The 13,181-nt window shown below is 41.0% G+C and overlaps 1 protein-coding gene across 5 annotated transcripts in view; it reads left to right on the forward strand.

The window, feature by feature from the left end:
* Positions 1 to 426: 426 nt before the first annotated feature.
* Positions 427 to 13,181, forward strand: part of KIDINS220 (kinase D interacting substrate 220) — a 169,062-nt gene continuing 156,307 nt past the window's right edge. For 3 of the 5 annotated variants that reach the window (XM_036748322.1, XM_036748323.1, XM_036748324.1), the window contains exon 1: positions 432 to 575. The gene's annotated coding sequence lies outside the window, so the exon portion shown is untranslated. Of the gene's footprint in view, positions 576 to 13,181 lie in introns of all 5 variants that reach the window. The other 2 variants (XM_036748326.1, XM_036748325.1) reach the window with 2 other exon arrangements.

Below are 13,181 nucleotides of genomic sequence, written 5' to 3' on the forward strand. Positions count from 1 at the left end.
CCTCCAAATCCACTTCCCATTACATCTGGGAAGAACTGGTATTTGGTGACCCGTATATCCTTGCTTCCCCTCCCCTCTCCCTCCTTTCCTCCCTCTTTCTCCCCTCCCCTCCTCCCCCTTCCTACTTTCTTCCTTCCTTTCCTCCTCCTCCCCGCTTCCCTCCCCCCTCCCCTCCCTTCTTTTTATTCCCCCTTGCCCTTCCCTCCCCTCTCCTCCTTTTCCTCCTCCCCCTCTCCGTCCCTCCCCTTCCCCTACTCCTCTTCCTCCCTCCCCTCTCCTCCTCCCTACCCTTCTCCTCCTCCTCCCCCTCTCCCCCTCTCCCTCCCTGTCCCGCAGCCTCCTTCTCCCTCCTTTCTGTCCCCACCCCCTCCTGGCCCGGCCCTCTCCTCAGACGCCCCTCCTTTTTCCCCCGTGGCGGCACGTGATCTGTCAGTTTGAGGGAGAAGGAGGAAAATGGCCGCTCGGGCTGAGCGGTAGACGGCGGCTCGGAGTCTCCTTTTCAGTCTGACAGCGCCGGTCGTATAGAGGGCTCCTCCGCGGGGGCCAGAAAGAGGCCCCAGCCGGGCTTCCAGACGGTGAGTGGTGGACGGCGGGGCCGGGGAGCGGGACGTTCGCTCCTTAGGGCGGTGGCAGCGGCTTTGTGGGGAGCAGGGAGGGGCGGCTGGTGGCGCCGGCGGGGCCGGGAGGGAGGGAGAGTCTGTGTGTGCGTGAGTGTGGACACGGGAGGGAGCGAGCGGGGCGCGATTGTGTGTGTGCGTGTGTGCGCGCGCACGAGTGAGCTGGCGGCGTGTGTGTGTTCAGGAGGATCTAGCGGGGTGTGTGTGCGTGCGTGTGTATTCACTTAGGGAGCTAGTGAGGTGTGTGGGTGTGTTCGTGTGTTCATGGAGGGAGCTAGCGGTGCATGTGTGTGTTCGTAGAGGAGGGGTTTAGCGAGGGGTGTGTGTTCAGAGAAGGGAGCTAGCGAGGTGTGTGGGTGCGTTCATAGGAGTGAGCTAGCGGTGTGTGTGGTGTGTATGTTCAGGGAGGGAGACAGCAGGGTGTGTTGTGCGCACAGAGGAGAGCTGTTTGTGTTCACGGGAGGGAGCCAGGGTGGGTGTGTGCGCGCGCGTGCACCGGAGGGATCTAGCGGGGCGTGTGTGTGTGTTCATAGAGGGAGCTAGGTGGGTGTGTTGTGTGCACAGAGGTGTGTGGGTGTGTTCATAGGGAGCTAGCGGTGTGTGTGGTGTGTGTGTTTAGAGGATGGAGCTAGCGGGAGGGGGTGTGTGAGTGTAGGGTTACATTTTTCTCGTCTGAGGTGAGGAAATTGAACGGAATGGGCTCCCAGGTGTCTGCAGCTGAACACTGAAGCCGTGAACGTGTGGGAGAGACAGAAGCGATGGCTCAGTACGCGCGTGTGTGTGCATTTGTGCACACACGCCGATCTAAAAACATGATGTGCGGTGCGTGTACGTGTGTCTCCCAGTACGAGCTTTGCACAGCCCCGTGCCTGCCCCCGGCCCCCGGAGGGTCTCCGCGGAGGCTGATAAACAAAAGGTGGCGGTGCGCTTTAGGGTGGGGCTGCCGCAGCCGCCACGGTGTTTTTTCTCCGCTTCAGTTCCTTCCAGGTGGGGGGCGGGGCTGGGCTGCTCCTCTCTGGGGCCGGGACTTCGGAGATGAAAGCGGTCTCTCGTGCCTCTTCCCACCCTTGCGGTTCCTTGATAACCTTGCTTGTTTCTGTAGCCCTTTCCTTTAGGGTTTTTCCCTTTAGTTTTATTTTAAGGTTCAGAGCCAGCCTCTGCCGCTTACCATTCCGTGTGACCTTGGGCAGGCGGGCCTTAGTTTCCCCAACTGTAAAGAGATTTAGCTTCTAAGGTACTTCCGTCCCTAAAATATAAAGTTCTCTGAAGCACAGCCGTGTGAGGGAGGAGGGAGACGACGCAAGTTGATCGATCAGGACTGTTTTGTAGACGAGGAATCTGAGGTTGAGGCAAGTAACGACGTGGCCCGCAAACGTCAGAAACCGAATGTACCCGGGTCTTTTGCCTCTCGAGTCCTTTGTCCTCCTCTTTGCACGAGGCTTTGGGATGTACGGTAGTGCCCAGGGGCAGCTAGGTGGCACGGTGGACAGAGCGTTGGCCTTGGAATTGGAGAGACTCATCTTCACGAATTCAGATCTGGTCTCAGGCGGTAGCGGTGGGATCCTGGGCAAGTCACTTGATGTCTTTTGCCTGTCTCCTTACCAGTAAAATGAATTGGAGAAGGAAATGTGGAACCACTCCAGTATCTCTGCTACGAAGACCTCAGATGGAGTCGAGAAGAGTCAGACACAAAGACAAAGTGATAAAGCATCAAAAATTATATGTGTGTATGCATGTATGTACACATATACGTACACATACATTCACACATGCACACACTCCCTGAAGACCCACTGGCCCTCAGCTGAAGAGCCCTAGATGATCTTTTACACCCTTTCCAGTTTTGTAACACAAATTTTTAAATATTTGGCTAAATACTGTATGTGTGTATGTATGTATGTGTGTCTCTCTATTCATATACACACTATTATTACAAGCACCTTTGCAGAATTGAACTCGATGACATTCAGCCAATCATTTTAAAATCTGGGAGCTCAAATTACAGAATTTAGAACTAGATAAAGGATCTTGAAGATGATCTAATCCTTTTACTAAGGCTCAGAAAAATGAAGTTAGAGGTATCCTGGGAAATGTTTAACTGCTGACTCTCAAGAAAAAAAATGTACCGGCAAACAAACAATACATTAAGCCCTGATTTGTAGCATTGGGTTTCCAGGATGTAACTGCTCATACTGAAAATCTAACAATCAACTTGAACTAGTTCGAGCTGGCTCCAGAACCCCCATGGGTGAAGTCCTGCTATAAATGCCAGTCAAATTGAAGTGACTTATTTAGCATCGTTCACGTTCTGGATTTGAGCCTTAGATTATTTGACTCTAAATCCTGAATTCTTTCTGCTACACCAGACTGCCCCATCGTGGCAGTGTTCTTTAATGCCTTTCAGACCAAACAGTAAGAGTCTTTTTCTTAAGTTCCTTTGTGTGGTGAATTTTAAGAAAAAATTCTTTTTAGAGGGCTTCATATTCTTGGTGTGGAAATAATGTAAAATGTGAATTGTAAAATGAGGATGTTCCACTAAATGAGGCTTGGTTTTTATTAACTTTTGTGCGCGTGTGTGTCTGTGTCTGTCTGTGTGTCTTAGACCCTTTGGCAGTTTGGTGAAGTAACATAGATTATTCTGAGAATAATAATGTTTTATATAATATAAAATAAACTATAAAATATTGTATAAAATAAATATATATAAAATAAAAATACAAAAATATATTTTATAAAATAAATATGAATATATATTTAATATAAAATATAAATACAATATAAAATAAAATACAAAAGACTACAAAGGGAACCAGTTATGTTGAAATAGTTATTAAAATATTTGAAAAACAACTTCATGGACCTCCCATTAAGAATACCTGGACTAGGTGATCTCTCAGACCCTTTCCAGGTTTGTAACACACATTTATAAATAGCTAAATTTTATCAAATCAGACTTTCAATGCTATCCTTTTCAAAAGTGAATGCAAATAACTTTCATTAATATAGTCCATCAGGGTTACAAAAAAAAAAAGTTTTCGAGCATTATCTCTGATTCTCACAGCCACCTTGGTAGGTAGGTGGTACGTTATTGCTCGTGGTTTTTTTTTTATATGTATTCGGTGGGCTTTTTTTTTTTTTTACTACTAAACTATGCCTTTGTTACAGCACTTAGCTCTTGAGATAGAGATTTAGTGACACTGCCTTAGAGCTTTAGTGCCACTTTTATGTAGGAATAGTAAATGGACTAACAGGGAAAGCTGTGACCTCTAAAGACTCACTGGTTAATTCTGGGCAGAAAGATTCTCTCAGTCTTTAGCACTGGCTTGGATGCTCAGGCCCATTCAGATAAGTAGTTTATAATTTACAAGAAATGCCTTCTTGGTTCAGAACAGATCTGTATTTGGAGAGACATGGAAAAAGCCACAGACTAGGAGCCAAAAGACTCAGTTTCTTGTTTCTTACTCAATATTGTGGAGTCTTGGACAACACTTCAATGTCTCTCAAACTTAGTTACTTCATTTTAAAAACTTGAATATTATAATTTTTGCCTTGCTGACAGGTTTATTGTATCAGTGAGATAATGTGTGTGAAAATGCTTTGTAAGCTGTAATACTGAAGTAATTTTTTCCGTATTCAACTTTGTTTTATATTAAATTTTCTTTGCATATTTTCTGTCCTAGTCAAACTGACCTGCTGGCTTTTTCTGATACTTAATACTCCATTTCCTTCCTCTGTACATTTGGATAAGACCCTTCCTCACCCTTACCCTTTTACTCTTCCTTGTAGAATCCCTAAGTTTCTTTCTTTCCTTATTTTTTTATTTTAAAAATTTAAACAGTCTTTCAAATTCAGTTTTATTTTAATTTCAGCTGTGAATTTTTTCCTTTCCTTCCCCTGACCCCCTTAAGAAAGCCAGACAAAAACCAAACTATGGGAGTACTTTTTTAAAAGGACCTGTGCCTTGCACATAGTAGGTACTTATTAAATGTTTATCGAATTGCATTTGTCTTGTCTTGTCTTTATCAACTGCTACAGCTAAGTCATCCTCTGGTGATCAATTCTCTGTATCAGTGTAAGTTATTTAGATCATTGGGTTAAGCATGTTTGTCTTTAGGTACTATTTACTGACCCTATGGCAGGACTTAAGTTATAAAAATTTCTGTTTCTTGACAATTCTGTGATTCTACTAGAGAAATAAATGGAACAACATAATTTCAAGCTGGAAGGACATCGTGAAATCATGAAAAATCCTGGAAAACTGGAACAATAATGCTTAACCATTTTACTTACTGATAAATCTCTGACTGATAAATTCTGTGTTCCGCACTATAAAGGCTCCACCTGATGCTCTGCCAATAACTGCTCTTTGACCTTGAGCAGGTCATGTGACCTCCCTGAACCTCAATTTCCCATTGTATAAGTAGGACTTTGGTGTGTGAGAAAATGAAAAGTTGTACTGATTTAGGGGCAGCTGGTGGCACAGTGGACAGAGCGCAGCGCCTCTTGGAGTCAGTAAGACGAGTTCAGATGCAGCCTCAGACACTTACTAACTTTGGGACCCTCACTGAATAACTGTTTGTCTCAATTCTCATCTATAAAATAGGAATAGTAAGAGCGCCTACCTTCCAGTGTTGTCATGAGGATCAAATGAGATAATAGCTGTAGAGCCTGACCCAGAGTAAGCACAATAGAAATGGTAGCTGTTTTTATTATTAGATGACCTCTGAGGTCCGTTTGAACTCTTAATCTGTAGATCCTACATACAAGCATATTTATCCTAGATTTAGTTAGCTAGGTGTTTGTACAAATAACATAAATACTGCAATTTTGGTAAAAATATTTACACGTCAGCTTCTGTATGCTAATTAACACATAGGAATTAAAAAGTTTGTCTTGGAGATAGGTAGAATTGAAGGTACTGTCTCAGGATTGTGTGGATGGAAAATCCTTTTCGAAAGAATAGTTTAGAGAGCAATTAATTGTGGATTTAGAGTCGGAGGATTTGGGTTTGAATTTTGACTGTACCACTGATTGGCAGTCTATGAAACCTTGGGCAAGTAACTTCACTTATCTGGCTTCAGTTCCCTCTTGTGAAATGAAGGAGTGAACTAGCTGACTTTTGAAGTTCCTTCTACCTATAAAATGTGATCCTATGATTGCCTAAGGTTCTAGGTAGCTAGTGTGTGGCCTTTAGGTCAAATTAAGCTTGTCCAAAATTTTTAGCCACAAAAATTCATACCTAATTAGCCAGCATATACGAATTAGTAAGCAAGTAGAATTTAAGCATCTGTGTACCCCTATGGTTGTATATGTTAGATTTTATGCTAGCGGGTTTGAGTCACGAAATGTAATTGAAACTAAAAGTAAAGATCTAATTCAGGTAACACATATTTCTGGTCATGTGGCCCACTATTGAATGAAAAACACATAGATAACCCTGGTCCAAGACATAGTGCATGGTGGGATGTTGTTGTTTGTCCTTTGTTTTGAAGAGGACCGATGACATCATGAAGGTGATGACTTGTGAGCGAATTGGATTTAAGGTGAGGCAGTGTTTCACAAAGTTACCAGCTTAAGCATGTTGGACTTGGAATCAGGAGTTCAGTTCAGTTCAAGCTCTGAGACTTTCTAGCTTTGTGACTTTGGCCACTTCTCTGGTAAAATGAAGATAGTAATACTTCTAACGTATTCTCTGCTTCACAAAGCCATGCCAAGTACAGTGCTTGTAGTGCTTATAGCTTAAAGCTATATAAATATATGAGACCATTATAAAGCATGAGCCCTTGTTTATTCTCTTCCCAAAGATTTTTTGCTTCAGCCTTGTCAAATGGTAGGTTAAACATGGCTAATTTTTATTTTAGTCAGTCAGTAAACATTCGTTAAGCTCCTACCTTGTGCCAGGCATTGTGCCAAGTGCTGGGGATACAAATAAAAGCAAAGGCAAGGCCTGCCCTCAGAGAGCTTATAAGCTAATAGGAGAAAATAACACAAAAAAACTAGCTAAAAAGGAGGTTGGCAAAGAAGGTACCCGATAGAGGGTTGTGTTAGAGAGGTTCAGAGAAGTACAGAATCAATGAGGTTCATGAGAAGTGGAGGTAAAAACTGCTGAGTCCCCTCTTTAAGTAGAGGCCCTGGAGGCCGTTGCCCTTCCCTCCATCAGAGGGTCCAGTCAGAGGGAAGAGTATGCTAATGAGATGTGAGGACCAGGCAGATTCAGTCTTTTAGAATAATGAAATTTCACAATGATAAGTTTCACAGGGAAGGAAGATATGTTAGAGAGTTCCAACATAGGTGGTTTACTCATTTAAAAAGCACAAACTGGGGGCAGCTAGGTGGTGCAGTGAGTAGAGAACTGACCCTGGAGTCAGGAGGACATGAGTTCAAATCCGGCCTCAGACACTTGACACATATACCAGCTGTGTGACCTTGGGCAAGTAACTTAACCCCAATTGCCCTGCCAAAAAGCAAAAAAAAAAAAAAAAAAGCACAAACTTACTGCAATAAGGAAATTTTCATTTTTTTGATTTGGTGGTTCTGGGGGGAATAAGTAGCAAGATGTGGGATTTTAAATTTTGTAATGAATTTGTTACAAAAAAAAGCAATTGCCACTTCAAGCTTCATTGTTGAAAATGTATGTAACAAGAATGTTTAGTGAAGGGGGAGGGAAGGAGATTGGAGGCTGAGAAGTTTGCGTAGGAAGTTTGAATCTGATTTCCGTTTTTATCAATTGAAGATCAAGAATCAGGGAATTAAGTAGGGAAGCTCAAAGGGCTAGAGGCAAGATGTGGTATCTGAAGTAGAGTCAAAATGAGGAATTCTAACAATGTTTGGAGATTTGTTGGATATGTTTGTAGTGGAGATTCCTTTTTTGAGAATGGAATTAAATGGCCTTTTCCAGCTGTAAAATTACGTGATTCTGTGGTTCTCAATACCAGCCAAATGAAGGAATTGAACTAGACAAAGAGAGATCTCAGTTGTACTCAGTTTGACCATGCTTCTCCTGAAGCGTCTTAAGCTGTTGGTCCTGCCGTTATTATTTTCCGTGATAACAAAAAAGATCCTGCAGCTTATGTGAAAAAAAGTCCACAGTCTTGAGTTTTTATTTCCATTATTCAAGAAAATATATAAAGCTTTTGTTACAAGTGACCCATAGCAGTGTTTGTGAGAATGGTCTGTCAGTTCTTGCTATTCACATGGATTTGTGATCTCATCAATTTGGCTGTTGGAGGTCACAGCCCATGTATCTGTTCATCCTGTGAAGCTATTGTTCATGTTCTCCCATAATTCTTCACAGAGGTCAGCCCAGTGTGATAGAGACCTTCCTCATTTTCTCTTGATGCAATAGGACCAGCCCTTATCATTCCTATCATCTTAATGACATTTTAATGAAGGCGATAAGCATGGGTAGCATCTATCCATCACTTTAAGGTTTGCAAAGCACTTTCACAGTAATCCTGGGAGGTTGATGCTATTATTATTCTATTTTACAGTTGAGGAAATTGAGGCAGACAGCAGTTAACTGTCTTGCCCTAGGTCACGCAGCTAGTGCCTTTGGCAGCATTTGAATTCAGATCTTTGTGACTCCAGGCCCATTCATTTTCTCCACTGTGCCACCTTGCTGACTATCTTTTATTCTTGTTCTTAAAAGTTCCCTACTGATTGTATGTTCTACCTGCTCAACCTCACCATGTTCCTCCCTTGTCTTCTCTGTGATACTCACTTCCGTTTCTTTGGAGAGTGCTGTATATCATGTTTTGCTGCCTTACAGCATCACTGATAGAATGCTGATATTAGAAAGATGTGTTATTCTTCTTGGGAAGAGCATTGTGTCACTAAAGGAGCTTTGTGGTTTCCTAAAGACAATCCAGAGGCAGCTAGGTGGCTCAGTGGATAGAGTGCCTGGTCTGGAGTCAGGAAAGACCTGAGTTCAAATATGGTCTCAGATACTTACTAGCTATGTGACCCTGAGCTAATCACTTAACCTCTGTTTGCCAAAATTCACTGGAGAAGGAAATGGCAAACCACTCCAGTGTCCTTGCCAAGAAAACCCCATGGACAGTATTGACATGCTCTGGCCCACAGGGCCACAAAAGTAGGATATTATGACTGAAAGACTGAACAACAATAAAGGCAATCCAGCATACTTTGATCCTGTTCCACTCTAGGCCCATCTCATTGTCCATTTGTGCTGCCTGTTGTAGATGTGAATGTGTCTCATCCAGTTACTCTTCTCATCTCTCATATTTTTAGTGACAGTTCTACTTTTCTTAGAACCAGATCTAGGACTATGAATTAGAGCCCAAGGGTGGTGCCTCTTGATGGTGAAAATGATTTGTTATTATTAGCTTTTTCATGTTTTTCTTCTTTGTTGCCCTATTTCCATTAGATTAAGACTGTGGAAAATTTTGCAGATATATAGTCAGCTTAATTATTTATATATATATATATATATGTATACACACACACATATATATGTATATATGTGTGTGTGTATAAAACATAAACAGTATATAATAATATATTATGCAAAAACATTATGTCACCCAGGTGAGACTGGATTATTGAAGACTAAGCCAGTAGAACGTGAATTTCAGGAGGTTCTACCATTTTGGAAAGGCTTTGAGTATTAATGCCAGATAATAGAATGAGTCTGTTCTTTCTGGACCACCCCCCTAAATATAGTCAGCCTAATTGTATTGTGTGCATATGTGATCACATATGATATATTACATAATTATATAATGTATAATCTTTGTGTTATATATAATTAAGCTGACTGTCAGAACAGCAATATATCATCCTTCAAGAAAAGAGAAAACAGCTATGTGAATAATTACACATTTGGCATTGGCTACACCAACAAGTTTTTCCTGCAAGAAAATACAGCTTAGCATAATAAATGGAGGGGACTCTAGTCAAATAAACTTTTAACATTTTTTAAAGCCTGTATGTGAATGAATTCATTTTCAATTTTCAACATTCATTTCCATAAGTTTTAAATTTTCTCCCCCTCCCTCCCCAAGACAGCATGCAATCCAGTATGGGCCCTACACATACATTCCTATTAAACACATTTTCACATTAGTTATGTTGCATAGAAGAGAAACCTTGAGAAAGAAAACAAAACAAAATAAAAGAGTAAAGAGTCTGCTTCACTCTGCATTCCAACTCCATAGTTTTTTCTCTGGATATGGATGGCATTTTCCATCATGAGTCCTTTGGAAAAGTTTTAGGTCCTTGCATTGCTGAGAAGGGTTAATTCTATCAAAATCAATCCTCGAACACTGTGGCTGTTACTGTGTACAATGTTCTCCTGGTTCTGCTCACTTCACGCAGCATCAGTTCATATGTCTTTCCAGGTTTTCCCAAAGTCCACCTGCTCATCATTTCTTATAGCACAATAGTATTCCATTACATTCATATACCACAACTTGTGCAGCCATTCCTCAACTGATGGGCATCCCTTCGATTTCCAGTTCTTGGCCTATGTAAATGAATTCTAAAGTGAAAAATAATCAATTCATACTCTTAATATTATACAGAGACAAAAGATTTATTTTTGGTTTTGTTCAGTCGTTTAGTTATGACTGAGTCTTTGTGACCCCATGGACCATAACACGACAAGCCTTTCTGTCCTCCGTTATCTCTCAAAGTCTGTCCAAGTTCATGTTTGTTGTTTTTGTCATGACACTGTCTATACATCTCAACCCCTGCTGTTCCTCTTTCCTTTTGCTTTTGATCTTTCCCAACATGAGAGTTTTCTCCAGTGAGTCCCATCTACTCATTATGTGGCCAAAGTATTTAAGCTTCATTTTCAGTATTTGACTTTCCAATGAATAGCCTTAATTAATTCCTTTGAGTGTTTGACTTATTTGATCTTCTTGCTGTGCAAGGGACTCCCAAAAGTCTTCTCTAGCACCACAGTTTGAAAGTGTTGATTCTTTGGCCCTCGGCTTTTCTTATAGACCAACTCTCACAGCTAGACATCGGTACTGGAACCCTATCTTTGACTATATGGACCTTTGTCAACAAGATGATGTTTCTGCTCTTTGGTATTCTGTTCAGATTTGCCATAACTTTCCTTCCAAGGAGCAAGCAACTTTTAATTTCAGGGCTTCAGTTGCTGTCGGCAATGATCTTTGAGCTCAAGAATATAATACTTACAGTTTCCATTTCTTCTCCCTCTATTTTCTGGGTAGTGATGGGTTCATTTGCTAAGTTCTTGGTTTTTTGGATGTTAGCTTCAAGTTGGCTTTTATACTCTACTCTTTTAATTTCACCAAGAGGTTTCTTAATTCTTCTTCATTTTCTGCCATCAGATTGGTATCCTCTGCATATCTGAGATTATTTCTCCTGGCAGCCTTAATTGCATCTTTTGGTTCATCCAGCTTGGCATTTTGCATGATGTACTCTGCATATAAATTAAATAAATAAGGTGCCAATATAAAACCCTGTTATATTCCTTTTTCAATCTTAAGTCAGCCAGTTATTCCATGTTTGATTCTAACTTTTGCTTCTTGGCCTGCATATGTAGGTTCCTCAGGAGACAAGTAAAATGATCTGGACTCCCATCTCTTTGAGGATTTGCTACATTTTGTTGTGATCTACAAAGTCAAAAAGTTTTAGTGTAGTCAATGAAGCAAAAGTAGATGTTTTTCTGGAACTGCCTTGCTTTCTCCATAATCCAGTGAATGTTGGCAATTTGGTGGCTAGTTCCTCTGCCTTTTTGAAAACCGGCCTGCTGTTCTGATAATTTTCAGTTTACATATTGCTGAAGACTTTCTTGAGGAATCAAGTATAACCTTGCTGGTGTGTGAAATGAGTGCAATTGTTCAGTAATTTGAGTGTTCCTTCTCATTGCCCTTCTTAAGGATTGTGTTGTAAACTGATCTTTCAAATCCAGCGGCCACTCTTTGAGATTATCAAATCTGCTGGCATATTGAGTGCAGCTCTTTAATAGCATCATCTTTTAGGATTTCAAATAGCTCGGCTGGAATTCCATCACCTCTACCAGCCTTATTGTTACCAATGCTTCCTAGGCCCACTTGACTTCATTCTCCAAGATGTCTGACTCTAGATCAGTAACCGCACCATTGTAAGTATCAGTGATGTTAAATCTTTCTTATATAGTTCTTTTGTGTTTTCTTGCCACTTCTTAATCATTTCTGCTTCTGTTAAATCCTCACCATTTGATCCCTACCAATGATCCACTGGAGAAGGAAATGGCAAATCACTTTAGTATCTTTGCCAAGGAAACTCCATGGACACTGTTGGAAGGTGTCCAAAGCTCTGCTGGGGAAGAGTGGAGTTCAACTACACATAGTTTCAGTACTAATGAAGTGGTGGCTAGGATAAATCTGAAGGGAAGCTCAGCTGTAGAGGTATCTGGTGATGAAAGGAAATTCGAGTGCTGTAAAGATTGATATTGCAAAAGAACCTGGAATGTAAGGTCTGTGAATCAAAGAAAGCTGAATGTGGTTAAACAGGAGACGGAAAGATTAAACATCAATATATTAGTTATCAGTGAACTTAAATGGATGTGAATGAGTGAATTTAATTCAGGTGCTCTTCACATATACTACAGTGGGCAAGAATCCCTTAGAAGAAATAGAATAGCTCTCATAGTCAATAAAACTGTCGGGTTTAATCTCAAAAATGACTGGATGATATCTGTTGGATTCCAAAGGAAACCGTTCAACATCACAGTAATACAAATCTATGCTCCAACTACTGATACCAAAGAGGCCAAAGTTGGTCAAGTCTATGAAGACCTAGAACATCTTTTAGAAATAACACCATAAAAGATGTCACATTCATCATAAAGGATAGGAATGCTAATGTAGGAAATCAAAAGATAATTGGAATAGCAGGCTGGATTGGACTTGGCATACACAATGAAGCAGGGCAGAGACTATTAATAGAGTTTTGTCAAGATAACTACTCTTTTTTAACAACCCAAAAGGCTACTTCTACACATGGACGTTGCCAGATGGTCAATATAGAAATCAGATTGATTATATACTTTGCAGTCAGAGGTGGAGAAACATGACCTAGAGCTGTCTGTGGCTGAGATCATGAGCTTCTTATTGCAAGATTCAGACTTAGATTGAAGAAAGTAGGGAAAACTATCACACAATATAGGTATGACCTAAATAACATCCCTTATGAATATAAAGTGGAGGTGATGAATGGATTTAAGGGTTAGATCTGGTAGTTAGAGTGCCTGAAGAACTATGCACAGAGGTTTGCAGTGTTGTACAGGAGGCAACAACAAAAATCATTCCAAAGAAGAGGAAGAAAGCACAATGGCTGTCTGATGAAGCTTTACAATTAATTGATGAAAGAAGGAAAGTGAAAGATAAAGGAGAAGGGAGAGATATGCCCAACTGAATTCAGAATTCCAGAGGATAGCAAGGAGAGAGAAAGTTTTCTTAAATGAGCAATGCAAAGATTTATTAGAGTGTTCTAAGCCGCTGTTCTGTGATATGTGTTAAGAAATGACGGTTAAAACCCTAAATGTTCCATTTGTTCATATACCATGTGATAATGATTGCTTTAAGTTGT

The sequence above is a fragment of the Trichosurus vulpecula genome, chromosome 3 (assembly GCF_011100635.1).
Source record: "Trichosurus vulpecula isolate mTriVul1 chromosome 3, mTriVul1.pri, whole genome shotgun sequence".
Taxonomy (NCBI): domain Eukaryota; kingdom Metazoa; phylum Chordata; class Mammalia; order Diprotodontia; family Phalangeridae; genus Trichosurus; species Trichosurus vulpecula.